Source organism: Arvicola amphibius, chromosome 3, assembly GCF_903992535.2.
Source record: "Arvicola amphibius chromosome 3, mArvAmp1.2, whole genome shotgun sequence".
NCBI lineage: Eukaryota > Metazoa > Chordata > Mammalia > Rodentia > Cricetidae > Arvicola > Arvicola amphibius.
The window spans coordinates 80,108,717-80,132,123 of record NC_052049.1 but is presented as its reverse complement, the minus strand read 5'-3'; the positions used below and the strand labels follow the sequence as shown (position 1 = coordinate 80,132,123).

The 23,407-nt window shown below is 39.1% G+C and overlaps 1 pseudogene; it reads left to right on the top strand.

The window, feature by feature from the left end:
* Positions 1-22,390, top strand: part of LOC121677125 — a 66,854-nt pseudogene extending 44,464 nt beyond the window's left edge.
* The last annotated feature ends 1,017 nt before the right edge of the window (positions 22,391-23,407 follow it).

The window sequence follows — 23,407 nt, the reverse complement described above, 5'->3', positions numbered from 1 at the left end:
GGAGCTGGGAAGCAGGGAGGTGGGCAGGGATGGAGAAGCAGGGAAGGGAGTGGGGAAGCGGGTTTGGAAGCAAGTATGTAGAAACTATGGAATTTTTGAGCCTTGTTTAGTTTACGTTAGATGTTAGTCCCAATTTAAAAGAATTTTTGTAAAAGGCCACCCAATGGCTTGGAATTGCAAGAACCCATTCGAAGCCCATGCCTATTGGGACTCAAACATGTTGCAATGTGTGCATTGAACAGTGCTCTTGAGTCAAAGTGGGGCTACATGAGAAATGAATGACACACATTTCAATTCTCAGCTAAGCCCAATTAGCTGCATGGGTCAGGCTTCCAGTACGGCCATGACTTCATCTGAAAGCCTGAAAATTGACAGAAATAAAGATGCCCAAATGGGCCCCCCCAGAGACCCTTCCAGTTACATACTCCAAAAGGGGAACTCACTGAGTCAAAGCCAATCTTAGCCTGGTAGAAGTGTGCAAGAAGGGCGTTTTTCCAGCATGCAGTACAGGGCCTGAGGGAAAAACAGATCCCCTTGGTGGAAAACCTCCATAATGTTAGGAATATTTCTTAAGACGAGCCTCTCCACCAATGAAAATAATTCCAATCAGACCAAATTAGACCTAATAAAAGATGCCCATGTTTAGTGCAGCACTCCTGGGTGGCGGGGAAAGCATGGCAAGAAACAGACAGCAGGGGAGACCACACAAAACCCGGAGACTATGTGCTTGTCTTTTAGGCAGCAGCCTGAATAGCCTGTGGGTGTGGTCCACCATTTGGTGGGCATTTTTTGACCTTCCCTGGGGAGGGGTCACTCCTTGGCAGGCTTTCCCGGAGTTGGAGTCTGGACCAAGACAACTCCCAGAAGGAGGGGGATTCCAAAGATGGATGCTGGATATTACAGGGACTAGTTTTAGGAATATAATGGGTTTTTAGCAAGGCAGAAGAGAAGGGATAAAAGAGAAAAACCTGTCTGCAATGTTTGCTATGCTTGGAGCTGTGTTTGCCATGACTGGCCCTGATCGAGCCCCTTTAAAGTGTTTTTCAGATTCTTCCTTTCTGATTTCAGTGGGGATTTAATACTTAAATGCTAAGAATGCATTTAACAAAGGTATCTTTGTTGAAATAGGTTGGTGTCTTAGTTCCTAATCATTAGACTGTATATTCATTTCAGAAAGCACTCTGAATACAGAATGTTGCAATATAATATACTAAACTTAGAAACTAAACACATGACTTGAAGCAAATCATTGTACAATTATTAATTAGTATTACAAATTTGAGATACTTTTATCTTCAAAGCAATTTAATGCAAATTAGAGCAAATGATTAACGAACAACATAATTATACCCAGCTTGTGACCTACCAAAGATAGGACATGACTCAAGTGTTAAAGCCAAAGAAAGACATGGATAAGTTAACCCACACCATCCTCAAAGTTCAGCAAAATAGCAAAAATTCACCAGCTGGCTCCTCCCCGCCTTCAGTTTAAAATTCTGGGTTTACAAGTGAGTACTCACAGAGCTTGTGAAGTGCTCTTCAGTGCTCCAAAGCGCTCCACAGCGCTCTTCACTAGGGTTGAGGAACATGCTGCCTGCTGATGGCATCCGAATTTGCAGAAGTGATATAGAGGGTGTGAAAATAGGAGCCACACAACCAGGCTACTGTTGGGGGCACCAACACCTCTCCACCTTCCTTCACATGGTCTGAGCATCGACCCTTTAATAACAGTGTAGTTTCTAATAAGCACTCCACTGTGCATGCCTGTGCTGGCTCTGTTTAGTCTCTCAGCTAAGGGAAGGCTTCAGGTTGGCCCTCAGGATTTCCTTGAATGTGAATGCTGTCTCCCCACAAACCTCATTTCTTCATCCTTTTAATATGCTGAATATTATTGCATATAAGATAACTGTTGTTCTGAGCATCAAAAAAAAAAAAAAAAAAACAGAGACTCAACTCAGCAAGGGAAATTTGTTTTATAGGCTGCTTGGAGTGCTCTAACTGCCTTCATGCACGATCCTGTCACTCTGCCTTCATCTCAGTATTCTGAGCCCTCCAGAAGAGAAGGCCCCAGTGCATGTTCCCACACCTCCCTCCTCCCTCCCTCTCTCTCTCTCTCTCTCTCTCTCTCTCTCTCCTCCCTCCCTCCCTCCCTCCCTCCCCCTCCCTCCCTCCCCCCTCCCTGCCCTCTCTCTCCCTTCTCTGATACTCTCTCTCTCTCTCTCTCTCTCTCTCTCTCTCTCTCTCTCTCTCTCTCTCTGTAACCTTTTCCATCAATAGCATGGCCTCTGCACATGTCGGAAGAAATGAATCTGCTGAAAATTTTATATATATATATATATATATATGTGTGTGTGTGTGTGTGTGTGTGTGTGTGTGCGCGTGTGTGTAATTTTAATATATACATATATTATTGAAAAATGCAGAGTCTTTCTTTAAATAAATTAAAAAGAATTTCAAGTTCTATGGAAAAAAACTTTGAGGATAATTAATATTTTCTGGTTATTTTTCTGAGTCTGACTATAGTGGACTCAATGAAAATTTAAACTCAGGATTTGAGTTTGGAAAATAGTTTGACAATATGCTTTATTGAAGGTATCAAGCCATGGAAGAAGGTTTTCCTAAACTTTATGTGTGTGTGTGTGTGTGTGTGTGTGTGTGTGTGTGTGTGTGTGCGCGCGTGCACACATACACTAGAGTGCATGCACTCACCGTGGTTGTTCTCCGAGTTCAGAGGATAACCCCCATTCCGTCATTTCTCTTGGTTTAACTTTGGCACTTATTCCACTCCTTATTCCCGCGCTATCTCTGTCAACAGTTGTTTCAGTCTTGTTTACCCAGCAGTGCCTGGCCATGCAGGCTGCAGTCTGGTGAGAATTCTCCTCCTACAAGCACCAGCCCTATCACTGTTGCTATAGGAAGCTTTACCTAAATCTCTATTGTTCTAAACATTAAAAGATTAAAAGGCTTCGGTGAAAACCTGTGAGCTCAGAGAGGCTGAGTAGAGACTAGCTGACCCTTTCTCCTTGTTGGCCACCAGAAGACTCCACTTCTGTCAAGCCTCCACTCTGTCAAGCCTCAAAAAGCTGTGTGAAGCCAAAGCCCACCCTACTACTACCTTTGTCTCTCTATCTCTCCCTGCCCTCTGATGCTCTGATTACTTTCTGTCAAATAGTTGCTAACTCAGCCTCCTGACCCAAGGTTAATTTTATTTAATTAATGCAAATGCTAACTCGGGGTTCACAGTGTGATCGAATATCCCCCCCTCACATTGGTTTGGGATTTAATTCAGGTTGCCAGGCTTAGCAGAAATCTCTCTGCCCACTGACTGTCCTGCTGTTCCACCCACTGAGTGGCTTCCTGCTCCACCCTCTCTTTTATAGTTACTATTTTGGTACTGAGACTCTCAATGAGATTTCCTGCCATCCAGTATATTGACTAGAGAGTATCACTAAGCTACTTCAAAAAGATAACTGTCTCCTTCGTAGCAATGATGGTCATATTCCCAAAAGATGCAACTGCAGATGATATAACTTCCGACGTTCAAACCCTGAGAGAACAAAATCTTCAATGTCTGAATTTCTTCATAATTACAGTATGAAAAATAAAAACCCTGAATGTCAAACACCTGATGCCAAGCTCTCACAAAATTTATTTTTTATTTATATAAAAATTTTATTTTTTATTTATATAAATTTATTCTCCCAAATTTTAATCTCCACAAAAAACAAAAAAGCAGTATGAGGATGTAGACAATTGAAATCTAAGGATGTGATCTGATAGACACAAAGTCATGATGAAAATGACAGTTTTAAAATGATCCGTTTGTCTTCTCTGATTCTGTCCAGGCTGAGGAGGTTACAAGACCTTTAAATGAAGTAAAGTCGCATTTGCCTGATGGTGTCTACACGGTTGCTGACTTGTGTGCAGGGAAGATGGACAGACAGGTGACAGGACTAGGGCTCTGTCCCCTGATCTTTCATGCAGATTTGTTCCTGTACGCAGGTGCCTGCTGTTTGTATTTCCATCTGCCCTTCAGCAGAGAGATCCTGCTCAGAGTTCAAATTAATAGGGACCCTCATATATATTTTGTGTTTCTATTCCAGTGGACAAAATGAAATTGAGTTTTGTTGCTTGTTTGTTTTCTGTGAGAGGACCCATGCTTAAAAGAAGTAAACTAAACCACTGTGTGTCATAATACAAGGCTCCATGGAGCACTTGACCAACACAGTCAGCTAACTTTTAAGGGCTATTTAACTAACTGCCTGTATTTTATAAGTTGGATTCTTTTATTTATTTGTTTATTCACTTTTATTTCTCATTTTTGTTTGTTTGTTTTTTAATCTTAGGAACAGTTCCACTTGTAGATTTTGGTCTTTAAAACTTTTTATCACTAACTATTATTATTAATATTATCAATATCTATATAAATATGGTGCTCTCTCAATCTTATGTGTGTGTGTATGTGTGTGTGTGTGTGTGTGTGTGTGTACATGTATGATGTATGTGTTCAGGAATACCATTGGCACATGTGAAGATCAGAGGACAACTTAGTGGAATCAATTCTCCCCTACTTCAACTTGGGTTCTAGGATGACAATCAGGTTTCAAGGATTACATGGCAAGCAACCTCACTCACATGCTGAGCCATTTCCTGGCATGGATTTTAGCATTTTCTTTTCAAAGGATTGTCTTCTATACATTAATCTAGCTTCATTGGAGGTAGGAACTGCAGACAGGCTTCAGAAAGTAATTATTGTTCTTGCCTTTATTTACAAATTTGTCCCCGAATATAAATTGCCCAAACTTTGATGATCTGTGCCACTTACAAAAAGGACTTTCTCAACATATGGAGAGATATCATATTTGTGTGTCTCCATGATGAAAGACATCTCTGGATATCTGAGTTCTTTGGGGAATATATATATTCCTTGTCATATATATATATATATGTATATATGTATATATATATATGCATATATATATATATACATGACAGAGACCTGGACAGGATTTAGATTAAAGCCTCAAACACAGTTTGTCTACCACAGTGTTTCACATAACCATATTTCTAAGTGTGAACACAGTAACATGCATTTATATAAATTTATTTTTAACCTATAATATGAATGAGTTAACTTGTTTGTATTATACTCAAGAAAGTGTCACAAACACAACAGACTATATACGCTTACAAAAATATATGTTACTACTCTTCTATTGTGTAAAATAGTCTAGATAGTGCTGCATTCTAGTTTTGTGTTTATCAATTGTAACTACCATAAAAAAATCCAAGATTACATCTTCTAATTAATTTTAAAATTTCTTTTTCCATAATTTGTGGCATTTTACCTATTCACAAATTCAGCTTCACGTAGTTTAGATTTTAAGGATTTTGATCCTTTTGTATTTTAAAACTGTTGAGGGTGTTTTGGTTGTATCTTTGGGGATCATAGTGTGAACACTGTCTGTTAAATGGTATAAAAGCCTTTATACAGACAAAGAACTGCAGGTCACTTTGGACTCCTGCTGTGATCGTATTCTACTTGACCAAGAAGAAAAGTTGGCCTAGTGAGAAAGAGCAAGAGAAAAATGGATTAATCAGTAGTTGTTTTAGTTCCACCCAAAGATCTGATCTAAAGTTCTTGAGTTGTTTGACTTTTGTATGCCTACCCAGTGACTACCTAAGTATACATGTTAATGAATTCCTTGGGAGATCTGATTCAGGTGATCCAACATAACTGCAATAGAGTGGAACACATATCTCTGGTAGACACTATTACCCTCCCTTGGAAGCAAAATAAATCACAGTAAGCAATACAGTGCTTCCTCCAGGCTATGTCCTCCACTGAATTATGTGTGAAGCAAATATACAAATAAATCAGTCTGTAACATTGAAAGGATTAGGGGAAATATTCTCTAGGCCTATTGTTTCTCTGAACAGAAGACTGTTCAGCAACATATGTCATGGTAAAACTAGAAAGGAAAGTTGGTGGTCTGTAAAATTTTAATTGAATGAAGAGAAAGGATTTGAGAATTAGTAAAGTTTCTGGGTTATTGGTGCCTCAAATTTATGAAAATAAGAAGAGAATTCCAAGTCTGTTTCATTGATATGTTATGTTAAAAATGACTTGAATTTCAGCTCTCTGCAAGATTAGGAGGAGAAAAACCACTTCCTTGTAAATTAACAATTTAAAGACTCCACAGCAAAGTAGTTAACCTTCCTCAGTAGACAAGAGAAAGCTTGTAATTTCTGCTTTCCTCAATGGCTTATAATCTTTGAGTTACCTGCAAAAACAATAACAATCACAATAACAAAGAGAAAAGCCTTCCCTTTGGTCTCTAAGATAGAAAAAACTGCATACAGCTAGAATCTCAGTGGGAAAATGGTATTTAAGTAGCTGAATGTAAGATATTAAGTTTCTCTGCACATTGAGGAGGAGAATTAAGTTGTCAAATACTAGATTCATTTCTATTCTTTATAGAACTGTACATTCTGTCTTGTTGTGCATTCTTAAAATGAGTACAGCCACAGATCAAATAATGCACATACAGACAGAGGAATTGTCAAATACTTGCGTATGTAAATGAGGTGAGGAAAAAGAGTGCCTAACACTGCAGCCCAGCCAACAGCTAGACACTTGGTGGCCTGCTAACTGCAGTCACAAACTCCTAAATTACTCCAAAATGTTTTTAAGTTATCACAAAACATGGATTGTTGAGGTATGTTCTATTCAAAATATAAAATTCACTTTTCAAAACATAAAATTAATTGAGGAAAAATAAATATCTCAGTCCTGATGACTCTGTGCTGTTTTCAGTGGTGGTAAATACCCAATGTTTTTGTTTTTAAAAGAGTAGTAAGTCCTTGTTTTTGATTTGTACCTACTGTGCAGATAGACATACTTTGTGGATCTATTTCATTTTTCCATTCTCTTTGGTTTAACCTGTGTTCTTCCTTGTTGGTATTCATGCAAGAGTGAAGGTGGGGCCACCACAGTTCTTTCCTTAAGCCTGATGAAGTGGATCATCAAGTGCTGTTGACCAACAGATGGGTGCTTCTTACCTTTGAGTTAGACAGGGGCCACGAGATAGCAGCCTAATTCTTCAAACAGCTGAGTAGGAAAATCAAGACCTGTCCCCATTTAATCCCCAGGAACAGTGTGCTCCTTCAGCACTAAACTAGAAAAAAAATATTTTCCTAGTAACTTGTTCCTTCTTTTTGCAGTGAATTTCCTTATTGAATATCAGGGAGGAAACTTTTCAGAGACATTTCAGTAGTTTGGTTTGGTCTTTCTCTTCAATAGCCCCAAATTAACATTTTTGATGTGTTGTTTGCATATTGATTAATTTTAAAACATAAGATATCAAAGAACGATGTTGGTAAGGGAGGATATGTTGGGGGTCCCATGGAGTTGGGGGTAAAAGTAGGAAGTAGATATGTTTAAGATACATTACATACAATGCATTAAATTTTCAAATAATAATACATATTCAAATGTGTACCATATGTATGTATATATTTTCCCTGAACCTCACAGTTTTCCTACTATCACGTCTTGTATAATTCAGTATAGTTGTATTATCTAGCATTGGTTTATCTTTCCAAACTGAAACTCCGGCAAGAAGCTTCTGCTTGTTGGATCTGAGCACCAGCACTGTTATTCAGTCTCCGAGCAGCTCCACATTTGAATCAATAAAAGGCTGAGAGGTCTTGACAAGCTATATTTTTTCTGATATTGATCTTGATGACCAAGCTGGTGCCCTAGAGTCTAACCATTGATTTTAAAGGGGAGGCCTGTCAAATTGGAGGCCAATTTTATGCTATTAAACAGATTGGGTCTTGTAATTAAAGAAAATGTCAGCCTGTCATATTTTACAAGAGGGCCATGGGGATATTTTCACGCAATTTTCAAACAAATTAGAAAGCATTTAGACCTGCTGGAGCCAAACAGGCCAGAACCAGTGTAGGCTTCACAGAAACCGAATCAATATTCAAGTGGAATGTCATTCACTGGCTTTCTGTTTTCCCAAGACTCAGTGATTTAAGGAATAATTTATGATTCCTAGCTTTAATAACATGCACGGCTGCATCAACTTAAAATGCATCAAAGTCTTCTGAAAGAAAGCAACATTCAAATGAAAACCTAATTTGCTGTCAAGATAAAGGAGAACAACGAAGGCACTCTTCCTCTGCAGGCGTTGTCTTCTGTTTCCGTTTAGAACCAACCATAAATCCAAATATCTAACTCCATCAGAACTGCATATTTCCTTTATTCTTCTACAATTTCAGAATGGCTCATAGCAACATGCAACTAAAGGGTTGTTGAACAGCTCACATTAAAGTAGATGAAGCAGAGAAACAACTCAACATTTTATTTTCTCATTGTAGATAGCACACCAGTGTTGTCCACTGGTAAGAATGTTGTTGTTATAATCTCCAAATAAAAGAAAAAGGTGCAAAAATATAAATAAACTCTCTTTAGTAGGGATGTCTTGAGAACTTCTTACAAACTGCATTGTGCTCAGTTTTAGTCTGATAAAGTAAAATTTTAAGTTCCAAAATCTTGTAAGACCTTGGGTAGACCTTATTTCTTTTTATTTTTTATTTCTTTGGTAATTGAAGTCTGAGCCAAATTGTACTACAATTAATGATAATCAACCGTGATCTTATAGAAATAGAAAACAAAAAAGTCCTCAAGTAAAGGAAGTCAAGAACGCAATTATCTCCTGCAGAGTGAATGGAAGTAACAACAGAGAAAACATCCATTCATCATCTGTTTGAATATTGATTTTGCTCTGAGTATGCCCTTCTGCACTTTGTGTTTCTCCTGAGAGGACATAGCCACACTGCATGAGCTCATTGCCCTACGTTCCTCCCACGTGCAATCTTCATTTCCAGCCCCACTTTGCATATTTGGTATTGAGCTGTCCTTAATTTCACAAATATCTTTGGCTACATTGGGTTTGATTTTAAACACACCAATGATTTGTTAATCTAGCCAGGTATTAAATTTTCCCATTCTAAAGTACAGATATGCTTTTGAAGGCATAACAATTAATTGTTAAAAAAATCCGTCATGGAGCATATGATCAAACTAGACTCTCTGAATGTGGCTAACAATGAGGGCTGATTGAGAAGCCAAGGACAATGGTGCTGAGCTTTGATTCTACTGCATGGACTGGCCTTGTGGGAGCCTAGTCTGTTTGGATGCTCATCTTCCTAGACCTGGATGGAGAGGGGAGGACCTTGGACTTCCCACAGGGCAGGGAACCCTGACTGCTCTTAGGACTGGAAAGGGAAGGGGAGAGTGGGGGTGGGGGGATTGGGAGGAAAAGAGGAGGAGGTGGAAATTTTTACTAAATATGTATATATTTAGCTGATATATATATATCATCCATCAGCTATCTAGATTTTTCTTTTTTTAATGTTAGTGGGGAATAAAATGAAAGTCTTTTAGAGTAAGACACATTCACATAGGTGTCTTTGTATTAACTATTATCACTTTTTGTCAGTCACATTCTCTTATTTCTTTAAATGCATAGAGGTGGGGCTGAATATTATAAATCATAAATACAATGCATTGAGATTTCAGATTCTGTGTCGCAACTAAAATGTTGTGTTTTTTCCTGGTTCACATCAATCCCTCCAGAGGTTTGTCAAGTGGACCACCACATAGATTTTGGCTTACTCTTCAAGTATAGTTCATAATCTTCCATCACGGTCCTTACTCCATTCTACATGGCTTTTCTAGGTTCTAGTAAAGAATTGGACAGCCAGTCGTGGTTCTCCAGACTGCAGACTCCAATTCCTCCAGGGGTCTCTATATCCTGCCCATGCTGCCATAAGAACATCTGTAGCTCTCCTGTGTGCTTTTGCAGTCCTGAAACTGGCCAAGGCTCTAATATGTAACGATCTGGAACACAGCAGACAGGACTAGCCATGCTTTGTTAACCCTGGCATGCCTGTCAATCACAGTTGGTATGCCAGTTTCTTTATTTCAATACCATTGCTTCCTGTGTCAATGCTGTCTACTTACACCAAGTCCCAGAAAACATCCTAAAAAACAAAGATCAAATCGGGTTTTTTTTTTTTTTTTTTTTTTTTTTTTTTTTTTTTTTTTTGTATTTCAAATTTTTTTTTCTATTTTTTTTCTCATGGTTTATTTTTTTTATATTTAAAAATTTCCATCTCCTTCCCTCCTCCTCCCCCCTCCCTCCCCTCCTTCTCCCCCTTCCCTCCCCTCCTTCTCCCCCTTCCCTCCCCTCCTTCTCCCCCTTCCCTCCCCTCCCCTCCACCCATACCTCCCCTTCCTCCCTCTCAAGGCCAAGGAGCCATCAGGGTTCCCTACTCTATGCTAAGACCAAGGTCCTCCCAACTCCCCCCAGGTCCAGGAAGGTGATCGACCAAGCTGAGAAGGCTCCCACAGAGCCCGTCCATGAAGAACAATCAGAGCCCAGAGCCATTGTCCTTTGCTTCTGTCAGCCCCCGCTGTTGGCCACACTCAGAGAGACGGGTTTGGTCGCATGATCCATCAGTCCCATTCCAACTGGAGTTGGTGATCTCCCATTAGTTCTGTCCCACCGTTTCCATGAGTGAACGCACCCCTCTCGTTCCTGACTTTCTCCCTCATGTTCTCGCTCCTTCTGCTCCTCATCGGGACCTTTGGGAGCTCAGTCCAGTGCTCCAATGTGGGGCTCAGTCACCTTCCCCATCTGTCGCCAGCTGGAGGTTCCCTCACGGTCCTGACTTTCTTTCTCATGTTCTCTCTCCTTCTGCTCCTCATCAGGACCTTGGGAGCTCAGTCCGGTGCTCCAAGGTGGGGCTCTGTCATTTTCTTCATCTATCGTCAGGTGGAGGTTCTATGGTGATATGCAAGAAATTCATCAGTATGGCTATAGGAACTGGCCTTTTCAGGCTCCCTCTCCTCAGCTGCCCAAGGAACTAACTGGGGGCGTCTCCCTGGAAACCTGGGAACCCCTCTAGGGTCAAGTCTCTTGACAACCCTCAGGTAGCTCCTTAATTAAGATATATGCTTCCCTGCTCTCATATCCACCCTTCCTATATCCCAAGCACCCCATTCCTCCGAGCTCCCCCGCTCTCCCCTTCACACTTTTCTCTCCCCATCTTCCCTTGGCCCAGTCTTGCCCAACCCTCAAGTTCCCAATTTTGCCTGGCGATCGTGTCTACTTCCAATGTCCAGGAGGATTACTATATCTTTTGTGGGAGTTCACCTTCTTATTATCTTCTCAAGGATCCCAAATTTATAGGCTCGATGTCCTTTAATTATGGCTAGAAACCGAATATGAGTGAGTACATCCCATGTTCATCTTTATGGTTCTGGGTTACCTCACTCAGAATAGTGTTTTCTATTTCCATCCATTTGCCTGCAAAATTCAAGATGTCATTGTTTTTTACCGCTGAGTAGTATTCTAGCATGTATATATTCCACAGTTTCTTCATCCATTCTTCCACTGAAGGGCATCTAGGCTGTCTCCAGGATCTGGCTATTACAAATAATGCTGCTATGAACATAGATGAGCATATGCTTTTGTTGTATGATTGGGCATCTCTTGGGTAGATTCCCAATAGTGGAATTGCTGGGTCCTGGGGTAGGTTGATCCCGAATTTCCTGAGAAACCGCCACACTGCTTTCCAAAGTGGTTGCACAAGTTTGCATTCCCACTAGCAATGGATGAGTGTGCCCCTTACCCCACAACCTCTCCAGCAAAGGTTATTATTGGTGTTTTGGATTTTAGCCAATCTGACAGGTGTAAGATGATATCTCAAAGTTGTTTTGATTTGCATTTCCCTGATAGCTAGGGAGGTTGAGCATGACCTTAAGTGTCTTTTGGCCATTCGAACTTCTTCTGTTGAGAATTCTCTGTTCAGTTCAGCGCCCCATTTTTTAATTGGGTTAATTGGCATTTTACCGTCTAGTCTCTTGAGTTCCTTATATATTTTAGAGATCAGACCTTTGTCAGTTGCAGGGTTGGTGAAGATCTTTTCCCAGTCAGTAGGCTGCCTTTGTGTCTTAGTGACAATGTCCTTTGCTTTACAGAAGCTGCTCAACTTCAGGAGGTCCCATTTATTCAATGTTGCCCTTAAAGTCTGTGCAGCTGGGGTTATGCATAGGAAACGGTTTCCCTGTGCCCATTTGTTGTAGAGTACTTCCCACTTTCTCCTCTATCAAGCTCAATGTGTTCAAATTAATATTGAGGTCTTTAATCCATTTGGACTTGAGTTTTGTGCATGGTGATAGATATGGATCTACTTTCATTCTTCTACAGGTTGACATCCAGTTATGCCAGCACCATTTGTTGAAGATGCCCTCTTTCTTCCATTGTGTACTTTTGGCTCCTTTATCAAAAATCAGGTGTTCATAGGTTTGTGGTTTAAGATCCGGGTCTTCTATACGATTCCATTGGTCAACTTCTCTGTTTTTATGCCAATACCAAGCCGTTTTCAATACTGTAGCTTTGTAATAGAGTTTGAAGTCATTGATGGTAATGCCTCCAGAAGAACCTTTATTGTATAAGATTTTTTTGGCTATCCTGGGTTTCTTGTTTTTCCATATAAAGTTGATTATTGTCCTCTCAATCTCTGTGAAGAATTTTAATGGGACCTTGATTGGGATTGCATTGAATCTATAGATTGCTTTTGGTAGAATTGCCATTTTTACTATGTTGATCCTCCCAATCCACGAGCAGGGGAGATCCTTCCATTTTCTGGTATCCTCTTCAATTTCTTTCTTCAAAGACTTATAGTTCTTGTCAAATAAATCCTTCACTTCCTTGGTTAGCGATACTCCCAGATATCTTATGCTATTTGTGGCTATTGTGAAAGGTGATACTTCTCTGATTTCCCTCTCTGCTTCCTTATCCTTTGTGTATAGGAGGGTGAAATTTTCATAGAGTATTAGTTGAAGTGATTATTTCATGGTTATATAGATATAACTTTCTAATCGTGTTCAAAATAGTTCAAATCTGAGCAAGTTGATTAATGTTAATTATACTTTAGATGTATGCCTGCATACATATGTGTATTTACTAAATGTATCTAGAGAAAGACACTGCTGCTGATTAATAATTAGCAGAAGAATCATAAGGCAACATAGTAATTACCTAAACTAATTTGGCAATGTGTGCCATAATAATTATAATTTCTCAATTGTTCAGATATCAACCCCCAAGAAAATGTCATGAATGATAAATCAGCTTCCAATGAGAGCTGCCACATCATGGGTAGAATCTGTTATTTCCATGTTCCAGGTTCTGATTATAAGGGACAAGCCAGCCCTTCTCAAAGTGACGCCCCTTTCCTTCTCCTCTCTTGTTGTCAGCTCTGGGTAGGGACAGTCAACAGAGACCAAAACCAGATCATGGGGGAGTATCCCTCTTCAGAACTACACCCTGGTTGCCATGTCTAACCTCAGATGGGTGATTTTGATATTGAGGAGAGAGAAGACGAAGATTTGTGTGTAGGTCCAGCTGTAGAGAATACTATTCAAAATCTTTTAAAAGTTGATAAGAATAGATATCCAATGAGACATTCTAAATGCCTAGTCATAGAATTAATTATAATTCATGTCAATTGTTACACTGAAAAGTGTTCATAATATATCTGACATATATAAATTATTTATATTGAGGTATATTATATACAGTTATATTCTAAATAACTGTACATTAAGATGAGTTTTAAAAATACATATACTGTAGTTACCATATCAACTAAAATATCTAATATTTTCATAACTTTAAAGGCAGGTATAACAAGATAGCCAACAGCTGTCCAATATAATGCAGATAATTATGTCTGGATTTGAACTGATAAAAACAGAATAGTAAAATATGATGTATTATATGAGACAATTTTTCCTTAAACATTTTGAAGAATTTTGAGATTTATGAATTCAGTTGGATATTTCCATAGTCTCTACTTCTGTTTTGTATAAATATATCACAATTTATATGATCAGTCTCTGTGGAACTATGTCAGTCATTTCTCTGCATATATTAAGATAAAGATAGACCTGTTTTCCTCTTGTGTTCTAATTATATAACAAGTCGATTAGGCTTAAGTAGCAAATACAATTAACATTGTTCTCATTGGGTCATGATATATCATGTATCTGAAGAGTGAGCCTGCTAAACATTGTAATTTTATATCCATATAAAGGAAGCTCCAGTCTCTAATTGTATTTAGTTTTCCTATAATATTATTATCACATCCTTATTCCAGGGATGCGCTGTTACCATAAAATGGTTAATAGAGAGAAACAACTTAGCATCATCTAGATACTGAGGAGGGAGTGCGCCTCCATCCCAGACCAACTCTGTAAGGCTTTTCAAATAGACCATGGAGTGGTTCTCACCTGAACTCCCTGCTCATAGGTTGAGTAAAAATAGAATTATAAGATTTTGTGAATAAATGGTTGCTTCTATATGCCTTCATGTTTAAAAGAATATCCTCAGTTACATTAGTTTTTGTTTTGTTGTTTTGTTTTTTTTTTTTCTCGAGGTGACTAAAGAACTCCTAACATAAACATTTTTGGCCATTTTCAGGTCTAAGACTGCCATTGGGCACTTGTTTTTTTAAATGTAAAACACTATCATTTGGGTTTTTCCAAGAAGAATAAATATAACTTATTGTTGGTCTTAGGGTTTGTTTTTTAGTATTTAGTAAATATAGAGCTTTATAAAATATCTTATGAGTTTCGCATAATAGTATTGTGATATCAGAAAAATTAGATGTTTTCCTTTGTGCTGTAATTATATTTAACATAATCTTCTAAAGACCAAGAGGTAGAGGCCCATGATCCCAGCACTGGAGAAGAAGAGGCAAAAGGAACCTGGATGCATTGCAAGGCTCCTTCTCAAGAACATCCAGGGATAAAAGTGAAACTCAGAGAAAGTTTGCTTTCAGAGTGTCCATGAGACCATGGACTCAATTTCAGCAATAAGATAAGCGGAGCAACTGCTTCTCCACACAGGCCTGAGAACAGGGAGAGCACAGGAAAATGGGACCTCCATTTGAGAAGAGCTGGCTTGTCTACTAACTAGAACCTGGGTCAGGGACACAGTAGATTCTGTCTGTAATGGCATAGCTTTCATCAGAAGCTCATTGGTTTATAATGCATTGCGCTATCACGGGAGGTGATATCTGAGCAATCGAGAAATTATAGTTATTGTAGTATGCATTGTCAAATTGGTTTAGATAATTATGTTGCCTTATGATTCTCTGTTAATTATTAATGAGCAGCAATATTTTTATCAAGGTACATTTAGTAAATACAGTAGTAAATTCATTAGACATAGAATTAATAATCAAATTTCTCAAGTTTAAGCTATTTTGAACATAATTTGGAGGTTGTATCTATACATCCATGAAATAATCTCAATTTATAGTATATATATATATATATATATATATATATATATATATATCCAATACCTACCACTCTCTGATAGTTCTAAAAACTGCAAAGAATGATTGAGAAATATTGTTTTTTTTTTATCTTATATGTGCCTGAACATATTTACTAGGCTTATTAGCAATATATAAATGTAATTTGCCAAATTCTGTGTTGGTCTTCACAATGCCTAAAGTATGTCTACAGAAAGCACAGCACATGACTGTTGAATAATATTATATTTTAACCAGGAGTAAAATGTCAAGTGTCTGCCAAATCATGCTTTGATTGACTAATCTTCACAAGTGAAATATGTTATATGAAATCTAGTAAATAAATCTCAGTGAATTTCAAAGACATGCCTTATATTATTCTTACAAATAAAAATCAGAGTTGCACTTGGATGTTATATAATGGTAACATAATACTTTCTCAAAAATTGAATGGAGTGACATTCTAAAAGGAAAAGTTCACTGCAAAGCACAAAGATTAAAGACATCCTGCCTTATTTTGAAAAATCATGCAACTGCTTAATTGTGTATTTTGTATGTGTAATAACTTAGATATCCTCTTTTGCAAAGGCGAGTTTGTTTATTTATGCATTTATTTATTGACTTTTATATGCTGTGAGGCTATGAATCACCATATGTCAGAGGACAACCGGTAGGATTTGGTTCTCTCCTTTCACCATGTGAAAGCCTGTTGAGCCATCTCACCAGACTCATCGTTTGAGGTTAATTCCCGTTAGAGACCTCAGCACTGTGTTCTTTGTGAACTTCTCATAGGCATAGTAGTGGATCACTTCATTATGAGCCACAGGAAATAATATCTTCCCTACATGGGATACAGACATCTATGTCATTCAGAAGTTACTTTCTGTCTTGCTTGGTGATACAGGGCTTTAATCCCAGAACTCTGGATTAGAGATAGATGAACTCTGTGAATGTGAGGCCAGCATGTTCTAGAAGAGGTTCTAGGATAGCCAGGTTCTATGACAACCAGAGCTACATAATAGAGAGACCCTGCCTCAAAACAAACAACAAATCAAATCCGGTCATGTAGCTGTACATAAGCATTCTCTGTCTGCCTTAGTAAATTTTATACCAGGCACAGATGCCATGCCCTTTCATTGTGTCTATCCTGCTTTGGATTGCTGTAAGGCACATACTATGAGATCCTTAGCATATTAAACAAGAATAAATGAATTTTCGATGAATATTACAGACTGGTCCACTCACAAACTCAATGGTAAATAGTGGAAATGGAATTCAGAGCAATTATTTTATCGGGTTTACAGAACAACAAAATGAAAGTCAGAACCATGGAGGTATGATGTCTTCTGTTAAAAAGGTGGAAGTGAGACTGTAATAAAAGTGGTCACTCTTCTAGGAGGCCGTACAAAAGATGGTCTTCGTGCAATGGGCTAAGAAGGAATCAGAATAGAGCCCAGAGGGGCCCGAGGTGAGAGTACTCAGCTTTCAGACATAAACTCCCTGGCTACTGAGAAATGAAAAAAGACTCCAGCGTTTTTTGTCCCCGCCCCCCACAACTGGTATGCTTCAAAGCAAATAAATTAAGAGTCAGAAGTAAAATTTGAATGAAATAATCTTCAGCAATCGTAGGTGAAGTCAAGGTCTGAGTCAGTAGCAGGAACAGATTACGAGTAAATCTGTGCATAGTTACCACCACTCGGGTGAATGCCTGATAATTCCACATATGTCTTCATGCCCCTTGCTATCAAGATATTTTTGTTAACTTTTCACTTGAATCGTAATTTTAAGATCAACTCACTAATTTATTCTAGCTTCAGAACTTTGACAAAACACTCAAATGGGCAAAGAAGGGTTAGCATGGAAACCACTTTCTTTTCAGGAAAAAGAGGTCCTCAAATGCTCATGTTCAAAGTTTGGCACTGTGGACTTGTAGATGGGAGGTTACGAAGAGGTTGCATTCCAGTGCAATTCTAGTTGGAGAGGGAAGGAAAGGAGTAGGGTATTGGGAGCCACTGCTACCTTCTTGTTTGAGAAAACTGCCACGTTGAACCCAGAATTGGAGGCAGAAAAGAAGGCTAGAATTGGGTCCTAATTCTGAGTCAGAAGCCCAGAAATAATAACTGTTGGACAAATCAGCAGACAATTCAAAGGTCAAAGTGAGGCAAAATGAAGCTTTCGTGTTTTGCTTTGTGTGGTTTTGTTTCTGACATAGATCTGAGTATATGAAGAGGGCACAGGAAAGTACATACATACATACATATAGAGAGAGTATCTACAATATGGAATTTATAATTTTAGATGTGTAATTATACATATTATATAATTACGTCTATATGTATGTATATATATCATATGATTTAGCTTTATTTAAAGTGATTTCAAGAAAACAGTAAATATTTTATAACAATGCACTCAAAGAGAAAACATACAGTGAATATATTTAAATGTAACTATCATCTTCCTTTCATTCTTCCTAATTGTTACATAATGGAGCAGCTTTCTTGTGGCATTTCCTCCTTTGGTTGTTTTAATGATGTCTCTTCCTTGGTTCCTTCTTCCACCACCAGTCCCTCACACACACACACACACACACACACACACACACACACTTGCACCCTCTCTGTCCCATAGTCTCTTGGCACTTACATGGCCTAGATATTCTCAGATTCCCCAGTACTTCTCCTTCCCCCTTCCTATGCTCCTTTTCTAGTTTCCTGACTGATTCTTACCATTATAACCACCTCATTTCTTTTCGTTATAAGACTTCTTGTAATGTTAGTAAAATATTTTGCTAATACAATGCACATTGTAAAAAGTATATTATCTTGGGCATCTTAGAGAAAGGTGTGTGTGTGTGTGTGTGTGTGTGTGTATCTGTGTGTGTCCATTTGTCTGTGGGTCTGTGTTTGTGTGAATCTGAATAATGAATCTGTAAAGTAAACCCCTGGTATCTATTATTTTAACTGCATATTAAAGCATATTTTAGCAGTGTTAGGGTTAGTTCCTGATGGTGGCCGATATTCTAAAAAAAAAAAAAAAAAATTGTAGAAGTTTTGCTTCAAGACCACTGACCGCCTTCTCGAGATGTTGACAAACTGATTAGTAAACTACCACTGAGATAAAAGCTGATGACTCCCGCAGATCACGAAACCACTGATGCTGCCAGGTAGCTTGCCAATATTCAAACCTCTGTTGCCCCATCCTCAAGAAAGGCATCAACCACACTCCTTTTAACCCAGGAGTGTATGGCCAGGGCCAAATTCATACCAGGGGCCTGGAAAAAAGAGAGATAATGAAGTCCTCTTCACATTTTTCTGAACTGTTCTTGCATTTCTTAGATTGGAAGAATTTCTTAAATATGATATTTTTGATATATGTTGAAGTTTTTAAATGTAACATATAGAGTTAAAAAATGCATACTTATGTACATCTGCATTTGGAAATTTTCAAATATATTCCAGTTCCCGAGGAAAGATAATTCTGCAGGAGGAGATTAGAAAATTAATTTTAATTCAAATGATTTCCTCCCACATGTACATCTTTATGAATTACAGAAATCTAAATCATATCAGCCAAAGCAGTCCAATTAGTCTCCACTTTTCAAAGTTCCTGTTTTTTAACAGAGTCAAGAAGTACCAATTTATACTATGATGTGAGGCAAATCCCCCAGCCCAGTTAGGAGCAATTGGAGAGGATGATGACAGCAGCAACCCAGCTCCCAGAAGCCTAGAAGCAAATGACTCTCTGCCCTGGCTTGCTGCCAGGCCGCTGGCCCGCTTTCCGTGAGTGTTAGCTAATTACCAGTTCCCGCCTGCCATTTCTGCCTGGACACCGAAGTGCTCACAGCTGTGGTGCCTATGGGGGGAAGGCAGGAAACACCTTTGCCAGCCCTGGTGCCCACACAGATTTGCACTCTGCAGAGAACAAAGTCTGAGAAAACCTCATTGCAACCTGCTTCCTCTCTCGTAAAGGGATTTGCTGGACTGTAAGGCAGCTTTGTTCTGTGACATTGGATTTATGGAGAAAAAGGGTTTTGTTTTGTTTTTTTTTTTTTTTCCCAGACAGAAGTTACATGTGGTAAAGGGTGACACACAGTAGTAACAGGGATGGTCTAGAAGTTCATGATATTGTGAATAAAATATTTCAACAATATGTTCATTCTTGGCTTGGGTATCCACTGTGCGTGGCCCTCTGACCTTCCCCACTGGGGATGCCAAGAAGGATTATAGGAGAAAATTCCACTTATCTTGAAGTTGAATAGAATTCATAACTAATAGTGACAGATCTACCAGTGTGACTGTCACTAATGGCAACACCCTGGGTCACCAGCCAATGAACAAGTTCAGAAGAAAGTACAAATGTGTGAGAAAGGATTCAAGGTAACAAGGGCCAAAGAGCATGTAGAAAGGTTTATTTTTAGAACTCTGCCGGTGTGGTTTGGGTTTATTCTTGTATCCGTGTTTCTAACATAAGAACTTGCTGCAATAGCCACTGTTTGAAGAGGAGAAAGCCATTCGCTCTACATGAGCCACTGTGCACTGCTCTACATGAGCCACTGTGCACTGCTCTACATGAGCCGCTGTGCACTGCTCTACATGAGCCGCTGTGCACTGCTCTTCTTTGTTTGTTTTTGCACATATGAAACTTCTTTCACATGCTGTTAGGATTGCTATGATTTGCATGTCAGAAATGCGATTTTTGTTTGTTTGTTTGTTGGTTGGTTGGTTAGTTGTTTGGTTGGTTGATCCCTGAGTCAGCCCCTCACCCAGTAGTCCTTGCTGGCCTGGAATTCTCTATGTAGACCAGGCTGGACTCAAACTTATGGCAATCCTCCAGATTTCCGGGATTTCCGACATGCACCACTAAACACCAACCTAATAATGACATTTACTAAGTGTAGTTTATCTTTGTAATTTGATAGTTAGGAAATATTCCATGGCATTCGGCTTACTATAAGAATTTTTATCTGTGAATGGTTTAACCGCCACTACTTTGTAGCAGATGTGAAGACCTTGTCCAAACCTAATTTTGGATCCCATGACATTTTCCCTCTGCGTATTGTTTATAAAAGCACCATATTTTTATTTCAATTGCTGGCAAAGTGGTGAATGTGTAATGGTACAAGTCAACAATTCTGAAGACCCTGATCCCCTGATCCCACATGGTAGAAAGAGAGAACTGACTACTGCCAGCTGTCCTCTGATGTCACACACATACATCCTGATGTGTGTATCCCCCATTAAATAATAGAAATAAATCTATAAAGTAATAATAATAAAGCCCAAGTCTAAAGCTTTGCATCTGTTGATATTCAAGCATACTAGTACAAAAGAGGCTTAAACAGTTTAAAAGCCCACAGAACTAAAAAATATTTCAGATAAGTATCCTATTAATAACTGTTGATATACCAGAAGAAAATGGGACATAAAGATGCCTATAAGCATGATCAAGTTGTCATGGGCTTTAGTGCCTGTTCTCTTGAGGTGTTGCTGAAGACTGGAGTTAAAGGGACTGTGGGACTTCATGCAGTCTCTGTGTGACAAGAGTCCTACAAGATGACTTGCCAGTCTAGGTTACTTCTTCTTGCATCACCCTCTGAAAGCCAAGCAAGTTATCAGAGCATTTATCTTCAGCCTTTATGTTAAAACTAATATCAAAATAAAACTGTCACCTGAGGAAAACATAAATCTCTGTATTAAATATGATATTATCACATCATACGAATCTCTAAAACTATTGAAAATTGCTATTTTATTTTTATAATTAACTTTCCGTTGGGTAATTTTAGGAGACAGACACATCACCCAAGATGTCCTTAGGGAAGTCTGCAGATTTTTCCATTTCATTGCTAATGAGCCATTTTCACCTGACTTCTGTTCCCATCACTCCCCACTGAAGAACCAGCTGTCAATTTCCACAGTTGAGCAGGCAGGTTTGGTACCAAACAGGTGGCAGCAGGATGGGAAAGAAATCATACGAGTGGAGGTAGTTAATCTGGAATCGCGATGGTCTACCTGGTGTCATTAAAGAGTGACTGCATAACCACGGATAATCAGCACTTAAGGCTGTGAATATCCTCGGGAAGGAAGATGAGAACACTTGACCTAAGTTGGCTATCTGAATAGTCATGTGCTCGGTGTATACTCTATGGTGTCCTTTCATAGATGGTGGATAATAGGCCCTGCTTCTGCAGAGGAAGGGAGTAGATGGGGCCCTTCCAGACTGTAGCACAGACACTCTGCAATGCTCTAGGTGTGATAGTCCCCCTGAAGCAAACACCTACTGAGTCATAGTGGGTTCTGCTTACCTGACTTTATAGAGCTGGATGTCCTTTGTGAGCTGTGGTCACTTCACAGAAATCTGAAAATGGTATTAAAATTAGCATTACTTTCAAGGATCATTGTAATTTTTTAATGAAGCAGACATTCATGAACATGTGACTTAGTTCATCTCTTTGCATATAACTATGACCATATATACTTTTGATTTGTTTCTTTTTTTCTCTTTGGAATTTGTTTTTGAAGACTGTCTTCTTTGGTGACAGGGTAGTAGTCTGGGAGGTATCCTGTGATGTCATAGCACCTGACAGGACCACTGTTACAGAACTCATCACACAGTGTTAGAACTGGCTGCAGGTTCTACTATCTCACCGAGTCAGTCACTAAGTCATAAAATGATTATGCCCTGTGTTTTTGACTTCTTTAGTCCTCAGATTTCAGTACATAGCATAGAACATAATGGAGATTCAAGAAATATATTAAAATGGATTTGCTTCATGAGTACACATAAATGAAAGTTCATACAAGGAAGAGTCGGAAACCCTCCTACTGTTCTCTGATTGGCCACTGTGCTGTCATTCTGGATACAGTGTGACGGATTCAATGGCAAGCGTGAAAATGCCCTCTTAGAGCATGGTAGTGATGGGACTGGAGTAGGAACAGATCTGAGGTCGACAGAGGTTCAGTCAGTACAATTTGGACAATAAAAGTGAAGAGAGGAAGAATGGGAAGCCTGAGGGGACTGTCAGATCTGCCCTTCATAGTTGTGGGAAGATGGTGGGCTCATCCACATGGGAAGGAAGCAGAACAGCAAGAGGAACTGAGGAGTGAGACTGTTGTCTTCCAGAAGTATCACGGAAGGCAGAGTACCTGCCTCCTGACTGTGATTAGCAGTGTTTATTTTGTATCCTCTTGGAGAACACCCAAGGAAAATTGTATCAATCTGGAATCTTTAATGTTTAGAGGAGGTTCTGAACTGTCTAGGAAAAAAATTGAAGTAAGAATTCAAGAAAGCAGGTCTCAAGAATGTACTAAGATACTAAGACACAGGGTGGGTGGGAGGGATGGAGGGGCAAGTGGATCAGTATGTAACATAGCAATGAGGAATGAACCAATTCTGGGTATAAAAATGAAGGCAGCCTCCAGGCAGTGATGATGCACACCCTTAATCCCAGAGGCAGGTGGATCTCTGAGTTCGAGGCCAGCCTTGTCTACAAGAGCTAGTTCCAGGACAGGCTCTAAAGCTACACAGAAAAACCTTGTGGCAAAAAGGAAAGCAAAACAAACAAACCAAAACAATAACAAAACAACAACAACAACAAAAAAATGAAACCAGACTGAAAATTGTCCACTGTGGAACATGGTTATGTTTTACGTAAAGGAAGTTGTGTAGCATGTGCAACAGTAAGAAAACATGATGGTCCACTGAAGGCTCTCAGATCTGTGACTTTTCTGAGTGTGACACGGAAGTGTTTCTAGATAAGCTTAATTTGCTAATCAGTTGAATGAATAAAGTAGGACTCTTTCATAGAGGTGAGCCATAGCTGACCAGTCGAAAGCAGGAAGTCTGAGGACAACAGAAACGCTGACGATCTGCTGAGTGAGGTGTGGCTTCCCCCTGGAGGACAGCCTTCAAATTGGACTGGGTTTCCTCCTTGCCTTAATCAAAGAGCTGTAATGAAAGCCCTACCTGTGTCTCTGGGCTGCTGCTATTTGGGTTCAAA